This window comes from Malurus melanocephalus, unplaced genomic scaffold (assembly GCF_030028575.1).
Source record: "Malurus melanocephalus ecotype Western Australia unplaced genomic scaffold, MMel_1.1 scaffold_61, whole genome shotgun sequence".
Classification (NCBI taxonomy): Eukaryota; Metazoa; Chordata; class Aves; order Passeriformes; family Maluridae; genus Malurus; species Malurus melanocephalus.
This window is the reverse complement of record NW_026623293.1, coordinates 2,314,564-2,334,537: the sequence shown is the minus strand read 5'-3', so window position 1 is coordinate 2,334,537 and position 19,974 is coordinate 2,314,564. Positions and strand designations below refer to the sequence as shown.

The 19,974-nt window shown below is 40.1% G+C and overlaps 2 protein-coding genes across 3 annotated transcripts in view; one reads left to right on the top strand and one right to left on the bottom strand.

The window, feature by feature from the left end:
• LOC130573645 (uncharacterized) overlaps positions 1–1,682 on the bottom strand; it is a 7,333-nt gene extending 5,651 nt beyond the window's left edge. Inside the window, exon 1 of one of the 2 annotated variants that reach the window (XM_057366213.1) lies at positions 1,589–1,682. The gene's annotated coding sequence lies outside the window, so the exon portion shown is untranslated. The remainder of the gene's footprint in view (positions 1–1,588) is intronic. The other variant, XM_057366211.1, reaches the window with a different exon arrangement.
• Positions 1–19,974, top strand: part of HS6ST3 (heparan sulfate 6-O-sulfotransferase 3) — a 281,833-nt gene that overhangs the window by 111,919 nt on the left and 149,940 nt on the right. The window lies entirely within an intron of this gene.

The window sequence follows — 19,974 nt, the reverse complement described above, 5'->3', positions numbered from 1 at the left end:
AGCAGGATAGGATCCCACCTAGCCTGCACTTCTGGGAGGGCAAATGGGCCCCTCCCCATCAGGGCATCAGCACCAACAGCATGTCTGGGGTCTTCYTGTGGCCGATGCATGTTAGCAGTAGCTGCTTTGTCAGCCAAAAGCCCCCAGTTGGTCTCGAAAACCCCATACTGCACTGGCTGGAACAACATTTGGGCAAGATGTTTAATGTCATAAGGAGCCAGCAAATCAGTATTGATCACCCGGAGAACTTGCATAAGTTCCGGGGACCCCAAACCGTACTCAGCAACTCTGGATTGTATATCTTGGACGACTTTCCAGGCAATCGCCTCATGGCTATCGGTCTTGCYTGAACCTGGTACAGCCTCATAAACCGGGAATGCCTGAATATCTCCTGTCCCTGCTTTATTCCCGTTGCTAGCAAGAGGCATCCCTATCCTCTCCAGCGTATTCCAGTTTCCTTTTTCCAAAGCATCCAGCTTCACTTGCTCCCACAACCGTCTTGGATTCCGAGACTGACTAGTAATGCTACAGGCAGGCAGAGCCACAGGCTCAGATAACGCTTTACATGAGCGACTGCGGGGACGCCTGCAAACTACCGCATTAGCCAGGGCAGGGCTCGGTACACGCGACCTGCCTTCCGTCTCGGTTCCATCTACAGATCCTTCACTATCCGAATCGCGAGGAAGCGGGGGATGGAATTTTTCTCGGTCCGGCGGGCGGTCTGATCGGGGGGGCAGCGCGAGCACGACGGCGCCCCCTCCCCCGCTCTCCGGCCGCGGCTCCGGGAGGGGCAGCGCGGACTGGGAGCCCAGCCCCGGCCCTGGCACCAGCAGAGCCGGTGGCGGTGCGGGGCTCCCTTCCCCCTCCCCCGGCAGCGGGATCGGCGCCGAAGCGGTGGGCTCGSYCCYCGCCCCCGGTGGTAGCGGAGGCCGCGGGTCCGGCCCGGGCGCTGTGGGGCTCGGYGSKGCGGGCTCCTYCCCCCTCCCTGGAGAAAGCGGAGGCGCAGGCAGCGGGAGCGGCTCGGGCGYGGGGGTTTCGGGGTTCCCCCCTCTCTGCTCCGCCAGTCGTAATTCCGCCAGCTGCGCGTCCGGGGAAGGATACCGCGGAAGCAACAGATCACTAGGAGCTGGATACGCAGGGTGAACGTAGTCCCGGGGGGAAAGGTAGCCGCGAGGGGARATAGGTACCGCCGCACTGTCGAGAGTCCTGGCGGTTTCGGAACAATTCGACCGCCCCGATCCCCCACCTGGCTGGTTTTCCCCCAGTTCCCGATCTTGGGCTTTCTTCCACTCTTTCAAGGTATCATATAACAAACGCCAAGTGGTGGCTAATTTGTTTGCGCGTTTGTCTCCCAGAGACAGGCAGTCCCACAAAGCATCTCCAATGCTCTTCCATGAGGACACACTAAATGCTGCCCTGGAATCAGTAGGGAAACGGTTTTCTTTTGCCCACAGCAAGATATCTTGCAAAGCAGAGTCCGCTATCTTTACATCTTTGCTCTGCAGCATCGTTTTCCACGTGGCTAACACAGTTWTTTCCTCTGAGCTCAGATTATTCCCCATAATGGGTTAAGTTCCCGGTGTCTCACCTCACCTTCAGGAGGCAGGTTTCAAGTTTCTTACTTCTGGTCCGGACCGTCTCTGCACCCGGGTTTTCCGCTCTCGGCGAAACCGAGCAGCTGGGAGGCCGCTCTTCAGCACTCCTGCTCTGGGCAGGATCCCCGACCTTGTCTCGAAGGCGTAGGCACCCCAAAGAGAGTGGGGCCAGGCAGGCTGCTCGCAGCAAGTTCTACCTGTTCGGGGCCAACTGTTGCTGCTGGCCAACAGCGACAGAAAAGAATAGATACAAAACACACAGAAGTGGGTGAAAAAACAGAAAGAAAGAAGGACTTTATTGTGGGACAAGCCTCTTTTATCCACTTTAGCAACCAAACATACATTGGTCAAGAGACAGCTGTTTCATTAGTAATCAGAACATAATTGGTGAGTTTGCAAAAGCTACAGTATTAGTAATGTTTCTAATTTTCAGCCACCTGCGTTATCAATTCGGCATTCCAATCTGCTTTTCTCAAGGATACAGCATTCCTCCTCCATGTGGGCAGTTAACACTCCTTTTCCCAGGCCTCAGTCATACACAGTGATTGCCTGAGTTTCAGAATCAGGGTTTGTGGGGCCCCRTTCCCCCACAAAACACCACAAATCAATTTGTTTCTGAAGTAGGATCAGAAACGCAGAAATWCATCTGGTAGGCAGCCCTAATCAGGTTTTGTGAGTACCAGAAACTCTGAGCATAAAAGAATATGGGAAATTTCTTAAAGGTAGTCCGCAGCAGAATCTGATCCCCACATCTAATCTCTGTTTCATTCTTGCATATACCTACTGTTACCTGTGTGGATACAGTCAYTGAATATCCATCTTCATCCATCCTCTGTTTTCCATGGCTAGTGTTTTAAGATCAGAAAAAGAAACCTTTTACTTTTTTTTTTTGTGATATTTTGTTATGTTGTGTTATGTCTGTTGCAGTAGATAATATTTGGGCAGCACATACAGAAGTTGCCACAGCTCTGCAATCCTTTTGTCTTCTGCTTGTCTACTSTGCTGTGTGAAGGAAGGGAAACTGGTTAGAAAGCAATGCTGACTTGTTTTTTCATAGCTACTCTTGGCACAGGAACACAAATGGACGTAGAAATAGGATAAACATTGTAATCTMTATTTTTGAATAAAAATTCCATTAGCAACAAACAGAAACTACTAGAAYCAGACATTTAGTTTTCACCTGAGTTTCAGATGTCTTCATTCAGCAAGATCTAGTTGCAACCATTGCCTCTGTTGTGAGTTACAGTCATTTTGTCATATATAATAATATAAGAAATATAATAATATAATAAATACAAGATAATATAATATATACAATATAGTATATACATGATATTGTATTATATATTATAATATATATATATTTGTATATAATTGTGTCGCATAATATATATAATTACATTATGTTGCATAATGTAATTATACAGTATATAATATTTTTAAATATATATCATTATATATTCTATATGATATAATATAATTATATGATGTATATTATATAATGTATATTATATAATATATTCTCTATAAAATATAATTATATAATATATCATGTTTATATAATTTTATCATATGGTATAATATAATATATAATTATATTATATAATATTATATTACATTGCATTGCATTGCATTGCATTCAATTATATATATTATGCCATGCATTGCATGTGTTATATTTACAGGCATCCTGATTACAGCCAGAGACTCTTCCAGGGTGTCCCAGCCCACAGCTCCTCTCTGAGGGTTCCCTTCCTTTTCCTTACCATGACAGCTGGWCCGTGTGCAGCAAACTAGACCTGTTACATGATCCATAGTAGGCACTGTAGGGGAGACCTGGCATGTGGATTCAGGAATTTAGGGATGCAGAAAGCTGTTAACAGATATGCAAACTCGTTCCCTAAGTTCAGCAGCTTGCATCTTAACCTGAAATTAAAGATACATGTATTTGTAGCCCTACAGTTTCTTGACCCTTTAAAATTTTGGACAGCATGCATACTGAATGACTTAACACTTCAATAATTTGTATAATACATTTCCATTTTGACACAGCCTGCTAGCAGCAGGGCACTTTGGCTTTTGTCCAGCAACTAAAATATGTTGTGATACATAAATGTGCTTTTTTTTTTTTAAATGCCCACTGATATTTTTAGAAGATGAGCACATCAAGCTGAAGAGCTGGTTGGGTGCCAGCCAGGTGCTGCCTGTCAAGTGCTCCTTTCTTGACACCTCTGCCTGTCACAAGTCTTTGTGCTGCAGTGGTGAGCACAGCAGTGCCCCGTGTTTAGTTTCTGTGTCAGCTGCCTGGACAAACTCAGCCTGAGACTTTGCACTTTCATGAAACTTCTTTTAGGTGTGTCTGCCTGTGGGAACTGGCTTGCAGACTTGGGATCTTGAATGCTCTGCTGCAATCATGTAGTGTCCAGTTTGTGCATCCAGAAACAGCAAGGGGAAATTTGTTTTGTTGGGACTTTGACTTGCTGTTTGGATGGATAAATCAATCCTGCATGATTGATTTATCATCAAAACATCAGTGCTCTGTTTCCACAGTTAATTTTTCAGAGTTCAAATTTATCATCTTTCCTAATTTTTGACTGAAAACTATCCATTAACTCACCTCACCTTTCTCTTCACTAATGTATAATTTTCTTACCTCTACATCTGCTGCTCTGCTGTATCTTCTGGTGTTTCAGCTGCTGGCATGTATTGCAGGCAGAACAGAACTTATTACAAGGATAACAAAGCATCTACGAATACCTGAAACCATTCCCCGTAATGTTTCTTACCTTTGTTAGATCATGTAAAAATAGCGCTTTGTTAATGTTGTTTTGAGTCTGTCTGAGCAAATTTACCTCATGGGGAGAAAGGAAAATCTACCTGGATTGCACTCAGGCAGAATGGAACACACCAAGGTGTTAGAGCAGCAGTTAGTAATAAAACAGTGAGTAATAAATCATCTGAGTAAACTCTTACTGGAGGGTGGAATAATGCTACTTGAGCTAACAGGTATTTGTGGTTTGTTTTGAAAGCTTATTTTCTGCTTAATATAACCAAAGTTCTGSAATTTCACTAAGTGACACTAACAGGTAAGAAGGATGTTTACTCCATTTAATGCTAATTTGAAATACATGATTAAAAGTATTGAATGACTGGGTGATGGATGGCAGATGAAATATTGAAGAGTGCATTGAAAAGGAAGAATTATCCTAACTTTATGTGAGTGGCAGYGAGCTCTTGAACATTCTATTTCCGTTCATGAAAAAAACCCTTCACATTATAAAAGGTAATTCTATTAAAACTTTGGCTTTGTGCTCAGTGGTAGTCCAAGAAACAGAACATTGGGGATGATTATGCAGAAAATAAAAAACAAAGCAGGCAGAGCTGCAGAAACCTGTAATTTGTGTGGTTCTATCCAGCTTCCATCTTGAAAATGAATAAATAGRATTGCAGAAAGTACAATGCAGAGTAACAGAAAAAGAAGGTGTGAAAGCAACTCTGCACAAGTAAATGCTTAAATAAAGCTGGACTTATCATCCTTGGAATGAGAGGATTGAACGGTGGAAATAGTAAACACAAATGAAAAAGATGAACAGTTTCAGGATGTTTGTGTCTCACCAGGTCTCATAGGCAGCAAATGAAGCTAATGTATGTCAGGTTCAGAGCAAAGGGAGATGCCTCCTGTGTTGTGTGGTTGAGAATATTGCATGCTCCAGACATTTACATGGGTTCAGAAAAAAAAAGTGGAATTTAGTAAAATGAAATAAAAGTGTGTCACCAAACACAGAAAAATCTCTGTCAAAGCACACAGGTGATATGCCCGTGATTCAGGACAGTGCTGTTCTGTATCCAGCTGGGAGCATATCCCTGGAATAAGTCTCTGTGTGATCACTTTGWCCTTTGCTGGAGATCCTGAGCTCCAAAAGACCGTTTGGTCTCAGTCAGACTGCTCTTCCATTTCTTTTGCTGTGTGTGGCAGGCTAGAGTTCAAAAGAGCAGTGCAGTTGGGTTCATGCAGTTGTAAAAGATACTTGAACAGATTTTTACAGTATACCAGCCCATCAAGGATTATTGGCTGGAGCCTTTTCATCTCCTGCTTCTTTTTTGTTCATTACCAGAAATTAGTCTTAGCTCCCTTTGCTTGTCCTCAAAAGTGTAGTATAAGAGGTTGCAGAGTATATTGTCTATTTTTTAAATTATATGATATTCATGTAATTTTATTTTATTTTCTTTTCAATGGATTTTATTCTCTGAAAATCCTGTGCAGGCCTAAATAMCATAGTAAGAAATAAATAGTAATAGCTGTTTGTGTGCAAATGAGTGTTTCATCACATAAGTGAACAGAAGAAAAGCAAGAATGATGGAGGGGATAAAAAAGTTTACTGAGATCTAAAGTGAGATGGGAAGTGRTTAAAGCAGAGGGGGGAATGGATGYCTGATTAMAGATAAGGAATTCTGRTGATGTGACCTTTCATGCCTGCTGCATCTTCGATGGTCAATGCTAAGTCAAGAGAAGGGCTGACTCAAAGGGCAGCACACTCTGGGGTTGGTTGCCATACCCCAAAAAATGAGTTCAAAAAGAAGGAGAAGGCAATTTTTAGTTGTACATGAAAACAAAGGAGAAACAATGCAGATGTGAGGGACTGGTGGTGTAGTCACCTTTGCCTAAGTGTTGCAGAGCTGGAGAGCGGTGACAATGTGTGAGAAAGCTGCAAGCAAAAAATTTCACCACTGTTGAAAATGTAGGCAGAGGCTTATGTAGAGGGTATTATAGTGAAATAGGGGCAATTTGCCATCCATGCTGTAGATTTTAAAGACTGAAGCTGTAATTCTGCTCTAGAGGGTAATAAATGGGTTCCCAAATAAAACATTAGATTTGTCCATACTGGCTTGGCTGAGAAACTGCACCTCTCACCTGTTAACTGACATATCGGCCACTTCTGATGGATATGYAACCACTGCATGAATTTGCAGAGGAGGGGATGGAGGGCTGTGCAGCTGAGTGGCAGCTGAAGTGTTTACAATATCACCTTTTTAACTCACACACAAACACACACACACACAGATGGCTGGAAAGTCTCTCTTCTCCCAGGGCCATCTTTCTGTGCTGGAAAAAAAACTGCTCACAAAGGTTGCAATTTCATGCAACCATGGTGTCCCTGTTGTGTCTGTCCCCAGGCTCCTCTGGGTGACCTGTGGGATCCTGAAGAGCTCTGGTTGGTGTTTTCCTGACCGAAGAGCAGAGTCAGCCGATGCTGCAGGGGAAGAATCCACATCTTCAGTGACCTGTGGGATTTGGGGTGGGAGCACCAGCTGCATTTCCTTCTCAGTGAACCTCTGGAGGCAACATAATGAGACCAAAATCCTGTCTCACTACCATCACGTGTTTTYTTCTCAACTCATGGCATGTGCCTTCTGTAAAGAAGCTGCCTCATGCGGCAGGAATCTGTGATTGAAGAGGGATTTCCAAAGACTCTGACTTGGTCCCACCCTGGCACAACAGCCTCCCATTGCCTTCTGGGTCCTTTTCATCTGTTCTCTGCCATCTAGTTGGGCTAGAAGAGTGTGGAATTCCTGGGGGAATAACACTGGACTGATTGATTGTGGTGTTGGAGAAAATGGGGGCAGGCAGTGTGGTGGTGAATTTTTGGACATTTATCCTCTGCTGATGACACCTCTACAAAGTTTTCCTTGAGAGGGAAGTGCTGCCTCTCATCCCTTTGTGCCATCAATCCTTTGTTATCCCTTCAGGCTTTCTATTAATTAACAGATTTTCAATTGTAAATAACTGGCTTAAAAGCCTTTCTCGTRTTATCCTGAACATCCCTAGCATTCATATGAGCTATTGTCCTTTTCCCTATCACTCTGAGGTTGATTATTGTGATACCAATGAACATTTTTCTGTGTAGATCTTCTTCCTGATGCCTAAARAAGTGTTATATTTGGGTGCCTCAATGCAGTATTACCCTTTCCTTTGCTCATTTCCAARCCTTTTTCAGCTTTGGAATGTTTCCTGAAGTAATCAGATTTTTCCAGAAAATCGGGAACAGCTGCGTTAGAGCAAACCAGTAACATCTTCTCCCCAATATCCCACATCTGGTGGTGCTGAACAGTCAGCATCTGTCATGGATTATTTTGTGAAGCACTGCACRGGATTATGGTCCTTTTATCTTATCTGTTGTAATCGAGTATTCCTGTGAGTGTGTAGTCTCATTTCATGGATAACGGATGTCCATATGTCAGTATCTTTTCTGCATGTATATGCATGCAGCAACTTCCATGATTAATTATACATTATTTAGAAATTAAACCCTCCACCTTTAATAATTTATTAGAAGAAAAATACATTAAAATTATCTTTATTAATTCTATATATACTACTTTTGTTGTTTCTTTTCATTCTTTATTCCCTGCTCTTCTGGATTATAAAATGAAAACAGTCAATATATTGTGTCTGCAATGGTTTATTGTGTACCCTATGTACTTTGCTTACTTCTGTCCTTCATATCTTAAGTTTTCCRTACCTTATGAGGCACCTTAAATACCTCTGTGTTCATTGCCCACTTATAAATTTTACATATTACTTTTTATAGCTTTTRTTTTTGAGATAGATGACGAGAAGTACCAATCATTTATTCCATGGTAGCATGTGTTATAGCACGATAAAACCAAGCAAATAATTATATTTTGTTAATTTGCCAAGTATGATCAAGTTCTTAGTATATTTATATATAATTATAAATGGACAGAAATTGTGTGCTGCATTACACAAAAGCTTGTGGGGAAAAGAAACAACAAACTAGAGAGTTGACTGCAGAAATTTGAATTCTTTGTTCAGATTTTTTTAGAAGTTGTTTATCTGTTTTCCAGCTGAGCTGAAAACCCCAGGCAAGTTCTGTTGAAGAAATAATGATAACACGTGGCACAAATCTTGATCAATTTAGGAAATCTGGTGCTTTGASGGTTGTGGATTCTTTTTGCCCCACTTACTGGATAGTCTCTCCCAATAACAGAGTGGTCTTAACCAGCCTCCTCCAACACTTTTAGGGATGTTACTGATCAGGAATGAGTGTTGCTTCATCTCGTAAGYATTCCCAAGGAGYTTAGGCAGCACATAAGGTGATACTYTAGCAYTGCACACACCTTTTTCTATCTTAATTGCAAGCCTGGYTGTACACTGCTTCTAGGAAAACAAGTTTACTGTCCATATTGTTTATGTGTCTCCTTGTTTGGCCAGGACACACAGGATATAAACTCTGCCTGTTGCCTTTGGCCATGGCTCCTGCTGATTTCATCAAGGAATACCTGGGGAAGATTGCAACTTTCAAAAAGGAGGTTGTGGCAACTTGCTGTGCTGGAGAAAAGAGAATACTTAAATTAGACCTAAAGAGTATAGAATGAAAGGAAAAATACACTGAATACACTGCCATCAATATCTTCAATGCTTTTCTCATGATGTTTCTATAAAGTAGTGGTAAAAGTTTAAATTTATTTTTGCTAGTCTCATTAAAAGTCAGCAGATCTTTTTAGCATAGAAAATTGTAAAAACACCTGGTAAATTATACCCTGAAATAGGCTAATTGTAGCTTTTTGTAATTATAATCAAGGGCTTTTATATTTACTAAGGAAAATACTATGTGGGAATGTAGATAATATTATTGAATATAAAGCTCTTGATTTATTTTCATCTTGTTTTCCCTTTGCCCTGATTATTCTGAATGACAAGTGTATCATCCATGTGAACACTGGGAACACTGTCTTTTTCTTGCTGTGTATTCAATTCTAACAAGTAAGAAACTTGATTGTAAATATCTCTGCAGCATGATTTTCACCTATGCCCTACTTTGAGCAGAKGAGAGTATTTTCATCTTGCACTATGCAGGATGCTTTTAATTAGTTTAGTRTACTTGGCTATAAATCATTTGCTGTCCTTGAATGCCAGAATTGATGACTGTCATTATGATACTCTGAAGGGGTGTAAGAGAATCCAGTTAAATGAAACTGTCACTTGGGCATCCTTATTCCTTCCATTTATGTTTTTGCTTCTGTAGTGGCAACAAAAATTTTTGGGGTTCGCAGTTACCTTAGGTCATTAGTATTTAGGTCAAATAGCTCTTCTTAGATGTCAGTGTGTACAGATGTACYTGCAGACAGATACCTAATGTGAAAAACCTTATACAGTTGTTTTAAGGGAGTAATGATGACACAGGGTGGTGATTTTCTAATGTATGAGAAAGTGGTATAGCTGCTGATTTKTAACACTGAAGCTTAAACTGGTAGCATGGGGGCTAACTCTCCAACTGTTACTCAGATAYTTTCTTCCCTCAATCCATTTTCATGGTTCTCTCCTGAATGTAATTTGTTCAGAAGTATGTCTTCACCTATTTGAAAATGCTCATTGTAATACACAAACATTAGAGAGTCAAGATGATTTGAGGTGCTAAAATTCTAGATTTTAAATGAAGAAAAAACACTCATGTTCATGTCATACTTTGAAATCACATTTTAAACCTYTGCTTTGTGTCCAGCTATGTGACTRTTGTAAAATACTGCATTGCTAAGGCTATAGGTGATTAAAGAACAATATGGACCCTGGATAAAACTCTGGATCTTTTGAGGATACATTAAATACATTTATTTTGGCATCCCTTTTTTTAAACTAAATTACTTTCAGAAAAGCATCTGAACATAAATTTTAGAAAGACAGAAATGTGATCTGATTCATTAAATAATGTATTTTCTTTGTGAGGAAAATCTCTTTTCCTGTTGACTTTATTATTTGATTAATGCACCCAAAATATTCAGGGAAACAATAAAAACTGAAAGGCAGGGAGTCAAATAATTATGAGGTATGCATTTGACTAGGAGTGTTAGTATATAAAAGAATGAAGATAAAAATTGGGGGTTTTTTTTCCACATTTTACTGTTAGGATGTCACAAAAGACCTGCATGTAACTCAAATACAGCATTTTTTCCAGGCCATACCCAATGGGAGTAGATGTGAAGGAGACTATATTCCTTTCCCTTAAGTCTTTTCAACTCTCTTCCAGCAGCATTTGATGTTGTTGCTTCTCTGTGGCTTTATTGTCCCTGCCATTGCTATTGATGTTGCATCTATTATATATATTTCAATTAATAGGAGTAGAGTAGAAAAATGCCTTCCCCTCCATGTACACAACAGGCAAAGCATGGCATTATACTATACAGAATAGAGAAATTGCAAGGCMTAAAGGCCACGAGGCAAAAGTAAACAAGAATCATCCTAATGACTGGATGCTTATTAGTTGTTAAATATTTGCTTGTTAGCTATATATTTATATCTGCTGAATTTAAAGAGGAGGAGGAAAATTTGAGTGATGTTTGTATTCATGTGCTTTCTCAAATGTGAACATTAAAAATTAGGATCCCCAAACAGAACAGAAAAAATTGGAGCTCAAAATGTGGTGATATTGGGCAAACTTGTGTTTGGGCACCAAATTACTTAATGCTTGCCTCCAGTTAAAACAAATGTCAATATTCGCATCTCAAAATGTTGGGGAGAAACTATTAGGAAACGAGCAAGAACCTGCTGCAGAGTGATTTAAAAGTCTAATGTTTTGCAGAAATGGTTTACCTATTCTTCACTAACAATTTGGTGGGTTGCCGTAGGTGATGGAGAACTGCTCCAGCCAATACAGGGTATTRTGAAACTTTTAGGGGAAAGTCTCAGTTCCCTGTACTCCAACAGATTAGGCTATGCAAGTGTGGATGCAAATTGTGAGTCTGGTGTTCATAGAAAACTCAATGCACACCACAAGGCAGACACCAAGTGACACCAGGGTGCATTTCTCAGTGTCCCTCTCCCTGCTATTGCCTGCTATCTTGTTTACTTCTGTTGAGTCTAGGACATGAAGGAGGTGATGCAGGTCTGGGAATATMCATCACGCACCTGAGGATGACAGGACACAGTCACACTTGGCATTACCCYCCCTGAGCTCTCTGGCTCTCTTGAAAGCTGTGACTGATGCTGATCTGGAACTGTGTGAATAAGGAGCATGTTTGGCTGGTGTTGGTTGGTTGTTGTTGCTCCGTTCCTTTTTCAGCAGCAGTCATCAGTACCTAGCCACAGTGATAGACTCAYAGAATGGTGTAGAAGGGATCTTTACTTAAAGACCATCTGGTTTTAAACCCCCTGTCCTTGGGCAGGGTCACATTTCGCTAGACCAGATTGCTCAAAGTCACATCCAACCTGGCTTTGAACTCTTCGAGGGATGGGACATCCATAGCTTCTCTGGGTAACCTRTTACAGTGCCTCACTGTRAAGAATTTCTACTGTCACAGTAAAGAATTTATTCCTAATATCTATTCTAAATCTGCCCTCTTACATTTTGAATCCATTACACTTTATCCTATCGTCTTCTAAAAAGTTACTCTCCAGCTTTCCTGTAGGCCTCCTTTGGGTACTAGAAATGCTGGAAGGTCTCTCAGAGCCTTCTCTTCTCCAGRCTCAACCTRGAGGTGTAAATAATTTTGCTGTCAACTGGTATATTTGTTAGCTGATTCTGCAACTTATTATGTGAGCACTAATCATCTCATATCGATATGTTCAGGCTAGCACAGTAATACTTTTATGCGTGTCAGGAGAATGGGGGGTTGGCTACACAGGGCATTCAGGAAAACTAATCCAAATTGATTTTTAAAGTAGATTAATTAAATTAGGTTCCATCTCTTTGAATTCACTAAGTGCCCAAGTTTGAGTTAGTTAAATTAGATCAAATCCTTGTTTAACCTTTCTGCTTCAGAATTGCAATCGCCTTAATTTGATTAAGTCACTTAAAAATTGAGACAAACTTAAGAGGGATCACTTATATTCCAAATCAGRGACTTAGATCTAATTTAACTAAAGAACTGTAAATCAAAATGTTTTGTCAGCTGGAATTCGAGTTTGAGTGTTCAGAGTGAACAAGTATCTGGAAATGAAAGTACTGTGCAAATGATTTGTGCACTTGTTAAATTGTAAAACAATAATAGTGTCTAAGGGAATTAACATACTCTTGCTATGGCTGTAAGTCTTGCTTTTGTCCTCAGTATTTCATGCATGAATTTAAAGATGAAAGAGAAAGCTAATATTTGACAATGAAAGAATTAATTTTATCTGCTGATAAAAATCATAATATTAATTCACTGTAATTTGAAACTGCATATGCAAAATACCTGATGATAGAGCTATCAGAGCTCGCCCAGCACTAACAGCCCAGCATTATCCATCTGTATCTTACATCTGAATGTGTTCCTGTGTGTATCAGTTGGTACAGAAGCTTTATGCACTGTATTGTTTAACCTTACGAYGCTTTTAATGTGAGAGATAATGATGTGTGCAGCGAGCAGATTACACAGCGGCTGGTAATGATATGTGTGTGACAATTCCCTCATTCCTCTGCCTCTGGCAGTGGCAGCGGCCAGGAGAGCTGTCCTGACCTTGACAGGGGCTTGCAGAGTCGAAGGACTAAATATTTGGTTATGAGCACTGAGAGAGAAGCAAGGTCTCTGATGTGGACTGTTAACTAAGATATTAGTCAGACTAACATTGTCTCAGCCAGTTCTTTCCTGATTTATGTAGCAAGACTCAGTGGCATATTGCTTATTTATCACTGATAAACTGCTCTGGGACAAAACTTTTAAATTTTTTTTTTTTTTTATATATTCAGTCTCTGACTGCTGTGGGCTTTTGATAACATTGTGATTTATATTTACCTGTGTTTTTGCCTGGCAGTAGTTGAATAGCAATAAAATTCCAGTTGATTTTGGGTGGTCAGATGAAAACTTAGAGCTATAACCAATATATTAATCAATGCCACCCATCAGAATGCTCTCAGTCAAACAAAAAAATTGATATGAAAGTTATTTTATTTCGTTATCTTAGTGAATAGCATAAAGTATTTCCTAGGTTTCCTTATCACTGGTAATGCATTAATGTTGGCTCATCCTCCTTCGTAGTCTCTTSGTAATCGATATATTATTTTGACTTGTGGTTTGGGGTTTTGTTTTTCCCCAAGGAATGTATAATCTAGAATCAAATGAATCTTTGTGGAAGAGTGAACTTGCTTGTTTTCTGGATTCAATTATTTACATTTCTTCAAATGTCTGATTTTGCTTGGCTGSAAAACTGCTTTCTGAATTTATACATAGTTTCAGAACATTGTTTTACCACTGCATAATGATAAAAGCAATTTAAATTTACAGACTATTTTTGACATGGGAAACAAATAGTGATGGTAAATTGTTAAGGCTGCCCACATGAGCAGAAAGGCTGCTTGTAGAATCAGAAAAAGGAAACAAAGCAAGTATAGTACACAATGCAGCAAGTCTGTTATTGTTCTAAAGAAACACCTCATACTCTCTAGGACCAAGATAAGAAATTTGTTGCCCTGTTCAACATCCTAATGGTACACAATGTTGCAAGAATAACAGCATCTACYCATGCCAGTAGCACTGTAATGAAAAAAGCCAAAACCTCTAAAGGTGCTTGCTTGAAAACGATACTGAATCTTTTMAAGATAAAAACATTGGATGGCCTATTTTCCACTTCCTCTTCTTTCTGAAATTCAACTCCCAAGCTAYTTGTGTATTGCTGCTTTCTGAAGTGTTGCCTAATCAATTAGTAGCAGTAGGATATGAACTGGTGACAAATTACAAATAGTTTGCACTGAAAAATGAACGTAACAAATTTTTTGAGGTATAGTCTACATGCTAAAGGTTTTTCATTTGTTTTGAAGTATCCTTAGCTATGAAATTATTAGAATGAAAATTAGTGTCTTAAAAAAATAGTTACAAAACAAAATAAATACTCGGTGGCTGGCTCCATGTTTAAACTAGTGAGCATCTTGTTGATTCACTCCTGAGTGTCTCAGTGCCCTCTTTATGTTGTTCTCCTAGTAGGCTGTAATGATCCTCATATACTGTTTCTGTAGCTGATGTCCTGTGTTAGAAAAATGTCCTTTTCTGTCTTGGTGTGTGTTGCCTTTACAGCCACTGGGTGCAACTTTTTCATGTTTCCATTCAGTGCAAATGTGAAAAATTTTCTGCCTTATTATCACTCTGGTGCATGGAGTATAAATGTCAGGATTTCAGTAGCAGGATGCTGCTGGGGGAAACCCTGCGTAGGAGGAGGCCTGTGTGTGAGGCACTGTCTTGTGTTGATTTTGTGCCAGCCCTGCATTCCCATTTTCCGTCTGCTTTCATGCCCGAACTGCGCGGTGCCTTCAGGGCAGATCCGGAGGGGCGCAGGAGCTGCTGGGAAGGCGGCGCGGGCGGTTCGGAGCGGGGCTGTGAGGGCGGTGAGGGCTCGGCTGGCCGGGGCTGCGGGCGGTGCTGCTCGCTCTGAGCTGGCCCGGCTTTGTTGTCAGCTGGGGCAAGCAGCTTTCCCTGGACTGCAGTGGCCACCCTTCAGCGGCTCCTGTGTGTTTCTGCTGGAGCGGTTTGGGGGCGCTTCGGTCTGAGAACCCAAAGGCAGGCGCTGATCAGCCGGAGCTGGCGGGAGAAAGCGCGGGGCCGCTGCGTCTCGGCCCCGGACTCACCGAAGCAGCGAGAGAAAGCACGCCGAGCCCCCTGCTTCATCTACCGTGAAGAGAGGACTACCACCACAGGTTCTACCAGGTTCCCACTGTTTGTCCGAGCAGCCAGGTGGACTTTTTCTTGTGTTTCTTTTCCCTGGGACAAGAGCTGCACCATCTTTCTCCGCACCAAGTGGCTGTGGGGAGAGGGATGGCGTGCGTTCCTGGGGTTTTAAATATCTAGCACTTACTAATTTTTTTTTTTATTTGTGTCCTGCGGGCACCTTGTTTTGTTAAAGAAACTATTTTTTTCTTCATTTCTACCCAGACATCTGTTTTGTATTGGTGGGGAAAAATTACCAAACTTTTTACTTAAGAGGAAATATTCATTCAGTAATGTTTCTCTCTGAAAAAAATTGCCTCAAACTAAGACAGACACAATGGGTTCAAGGCAGCTGTGAAATACCTCRTGGTGCAAGAAAACTTCAGCCAGCCAAGGGAGCATCTCTGCTTAGACACTTTTAAGAAAAACTTTTAATTGCCTCTTTTTTCCCTAATGACCAAATGAGTAGATACTGTTGTTTTATATGTCTTATGTTCATAGGTTTACTTCTAGAGAGTTTATTCCTATAAAGTTTTCTCAAGGAAAATGTTTGGRGTTTACATTTTTGGGTTGTTATCATAAGCTTTTGTTTTAGCTATAGTTTTTTCACGATGACTTTGTTCTTTCTGTACCTTTCCTCCATCTCTCCTTCCAACTGCTGCTGGTGATAGTGTTTTGTTCTGCTTTCATTAAATATTACCTTGTTTTTTCTTTGAGTACAGGAGGTGTTTCTATTTTGTCAAAGATAAATTTGCTAATTCTGTTTGTGTTGGTGTTGAGAGAGACAGTGCTACTTCATGTCTCCTGGTTAATTTATCTCTTAGTTGTAATGCTAATCTAGTTAAGACATGATTAACAGTTATTCAGTGGGCCTCATTTTTTTTTCCTGTCCAGTCTCTTTTGACGCTTAAATTAATGCCTTCCTATTTCCTTTATATTTGCCCAGGGCTTAAGTTTGATGTTTTTCTACACTCTGACAGTGGATTTGGTTTTTCAAAAATTATTTTCTATAATTCAAAATTTAAAATGTTCACAGGAATTTAGGCACATGGGACAGTTCATTTAGGAAAGGGTTCTTGAAACTGCTAAAATTAATCACACAAGACTTTAAGAACCATTTCTGAAGCACTTAAAAATTCTTACAAAAMGCTTCACTCTAAATTGTAGTTGCCTCAGGTTTCAATCCTAATTTATTGGGCCCAAGTTTTAGACCTTTCATGTAAAATAAACTAAGATAGAGCCATTCTAATACTTTAATAGTGAAACAGAACTATGCAGTGTTCAAACCATGTCTCTTATGACAGTTAGAGCTTCTTGCGTCTATCATGTTATCTTATGCCATTTTTTTCTAGTTAGAAACTTTGTAACAGTGAGGGAAAAGTTTCTGTTTCATGTTCCATTGAAATTACACAACAGATTCAAATGCTCCAGGACTTCTGATTTTAGACCTTCGATCATATTTTGTCCGTTGCTTGTGACACTGAGCTGGACTACACYAAGAAACTGCTCCTTCTATGTCCTTCCTGGTGGAAAATTTTCAGATACCTTTTGTGATATTTCTTCCTACTTGCCTGATGTGTCACTTAGCCACTAAGATACCATCCACCTCAAATAAATCATGTAACCATAGCCCACAGTGCTCAGCTTTCCCAGTCTTCTGGCAGGAAATGTCACCAAGAATGCAGCAGAAATGATCTCCTAGCAGGTCTAGGATGAGATGGTAGTGATTTTTAGTTCTTTCTTCAAAGCACTAAGACTTTGTGATTCCAGGAAGGAAAACCAGAGTTCTGGAAAAACAAAAGTTCTCAGGTTTGCCCCACTAAGACAATTTATGAAGTGAATTTATTCTGTTACCCTGTCCAGGAGATGATTTTGCCTACTCGAGAGATGATGCCTTATTTAACATGGAATTTCTACGTATCTTAGGAAGGAAAAAGACGAGTTGCAAGATTCCCTTGTGAATAAAGGAGAAGTAATGAAATTATGGGGACAGGAGAAGAAGTTGTAAATATATTTCAAGGAACACAATTCTGTTTGAACCCACAGTGAGGTGCAAAGAGGACAATGCTTGTGACAATGAAGGCATGCTACTTCACATGAAAGTGAAGGAGTGAGCTCTGCAGTTAGGACTCTCTCTTAGGATAGGGCATGCAGAAGATCTCAGTGTGTGTCGAAGTCACCTGGATAAAAGGGAAAGAAAGCTTTCAGATTTGATTCTAATGTAGGTTGGCTAAATTCTTTTTCCTTTAATTCCTCGCTTCTGTTTCTTGGTTATTTGTAGCTTTGTGGCCTACTTTGGTTGTGGTAAATTAATAGTTGGGCTTAACCTCAGCCTACTTGAATAAAGGTGGTTTTCAACAGAAAACCTGTTTTCAGGTGGTTTTCAACAGAACCTGAAAACAAAGCAAGTTTCCTAATTAATTTAGAAGAATTTGGAGAATATTTTCATTTTCTGTAAATAAAAAAACATCATTCAGTTATGGTTTTCTGGCAARGTTGAGCACTGCATGCAATTTTTGTCACATTATGTGACCATGAATCAAGGGCTTTCAGCTTTCTACTGSTATAATTGGAATTAAATCTTCTTTCTTCTTTCTCTTGGGAAGGAGATTATATTAGATCARCTTGTTTTTTCAAGTTCTAAAGGTCCAAATAGCTGAGGAGTAGGAAAGAATAGGAAATGATTGCCAGTGTTTATTGGCACATTTTGAGTTTTCATCGTGATTCAATTAAGCTTACTAATTACTGCTCTGTTTGATGCTGTCAAGGAGCTGGGGTTGTTTTACAATTTGATAACCATGCTATGAGTTTAGACATCCTTCTATTTAAAAAATTCAAAAAGGACAGAAATAAGTCATTACATTGATATTTGAGGGTTTTGTTTAGATACTCAGCATATACTCATAGTACTTGCCATGTTGATTTGCTGTGTGGTGAGGAGCTGAGCGCTGAGATTATATTGGGAGCATCATGCATGTGTGGTTATGACAGCTGGCAGGAGCGTTCAGGCACTGCGGAGAGGGCAGGAATGTCCAYGGAACTGCTGCCGATAAAGATTAGCGGGTAATATCCCAATTTCCTGCAAATGAAGGGTACAGCTAAAAGGTTATGTGAGGGTGCCTGCGCACAGTGCTGTGAAAAATCTCATCACTGTGTTTTGCCARCTCCTATTCCCTATCAGCCAAGGTATGAAGGATGTCTCCTCTTGAAGGCAGTTTAGGTGCAGTTTTTCCTAGTATTGGGATAATAATATTTAGATCAGCTGTATTCTTAGTGTTCTTTTCTGCTTTCTTCTCTTTGAGCAGCAGCACAGGAAGAAGGGGTACTGGTACACTGTACCTCTGTTCTGTGGCACGGTGAGGGTTTTGAGAAGCATTGATAATGCTGAAGCAAGAGGCTTCTGCTGACCTTTTATTGGGGCTGACTGAAATTGTTGGGAAGACCTGGAGAAATAGCCTTATGACACATTTGGCTTTGGCATTCTTTGCTTCTAAACAGCTTCCCGTTTGCATGCAATTTCCAAGCTCAACCTACTTGATATTGACAGGTAATATTTTAATGGATAGATTGATTGGACTGGCAGAATGAATTAGCCATCAGCTTGACAACCATATAGCATTACGTTGTGTATCTGTTTACTCAGCACTGGGAGAAATGCAAGAGTCTATTGAAAATCAGATTTCCATGCTGCTTTGTCAAAGCAAATTTAATCACAGCTAGAACATGTGGCATCCATCATTTCCACTTCAGAAGGCATCAGCAGCCACAGATCAGCAACAACAAGCAGTGCTGCCACTGCTGTCTTTGACTCACATGGAAAATTAAATTTTAGCATAGATTTTTGATAAATGATGCAGTCTTACCYATCAAACATGATTACTTAAGTGTTCTCTATTAAAGTAATCCCCAATAGCTTTTTATCCAGAAACAATGTGTTACTCCATTTGGCTTTGAGTCACACCTCCTGATGTGGGATAGGCTTTTGGATATTGCTTTTGCAAATTAGACGACTGCTTTCTGTTGTTTGAAATGTCAAATCKGCCTGGCTGCCTACTTCTGCCTGCATTTTAGGGACCAGCTCAGTTACATACTGTAATTTATTCTGTGTTTTTCTCTGAAATTTCACATTAATGCGTCTCTTTCTACCCTCATTGATATCAAGATAGTAAATTGTATTATAAGAAATTTCAAGGTAGCTTAAGGAGTAAAACAATGCASAGTACATGGAAAAATGCAACCAGTTGCTTTGTTCGTGCCTCAGGTGTGGTAGAGAGCATTTAAAGTGTCCAGAAGTACATAAAATGATGTCTTGCAAATAAAACTAGTCTTGCAAATTTTACTTTAAACTGAAATGACCCCATTTTAAAAGCTAATACTCCTTTTGGGGGTGGTGTCCCTCCCCACTTCTTCCATTCAGAATATCCAGGCATTTGTTTTGTAACACCACTGTCTATTTCTATTATTCTTGTTTCAGTTTAATCTGATTTGTTAATGGCTCCATAACTAAGCCCAGAGCCTTTTTTTTCAGACTTGAAGATAACAGCACAATTTTTCTAATTCCTTCTAATTGAGCTATGATTCTTTAAGATTGTCTCAGGTCTTGTGCTGTCTCTTCTAATATCCTCAAAATTAATGTCATTAGGTGAAACGAGCTCATAGTCACTAATARGTCTTCTGAAATTTATTTTTCATTTACAGCACTGCTCAAAAATATCTTGTTTGTCGATTATTTGTGTTCAAATAATAA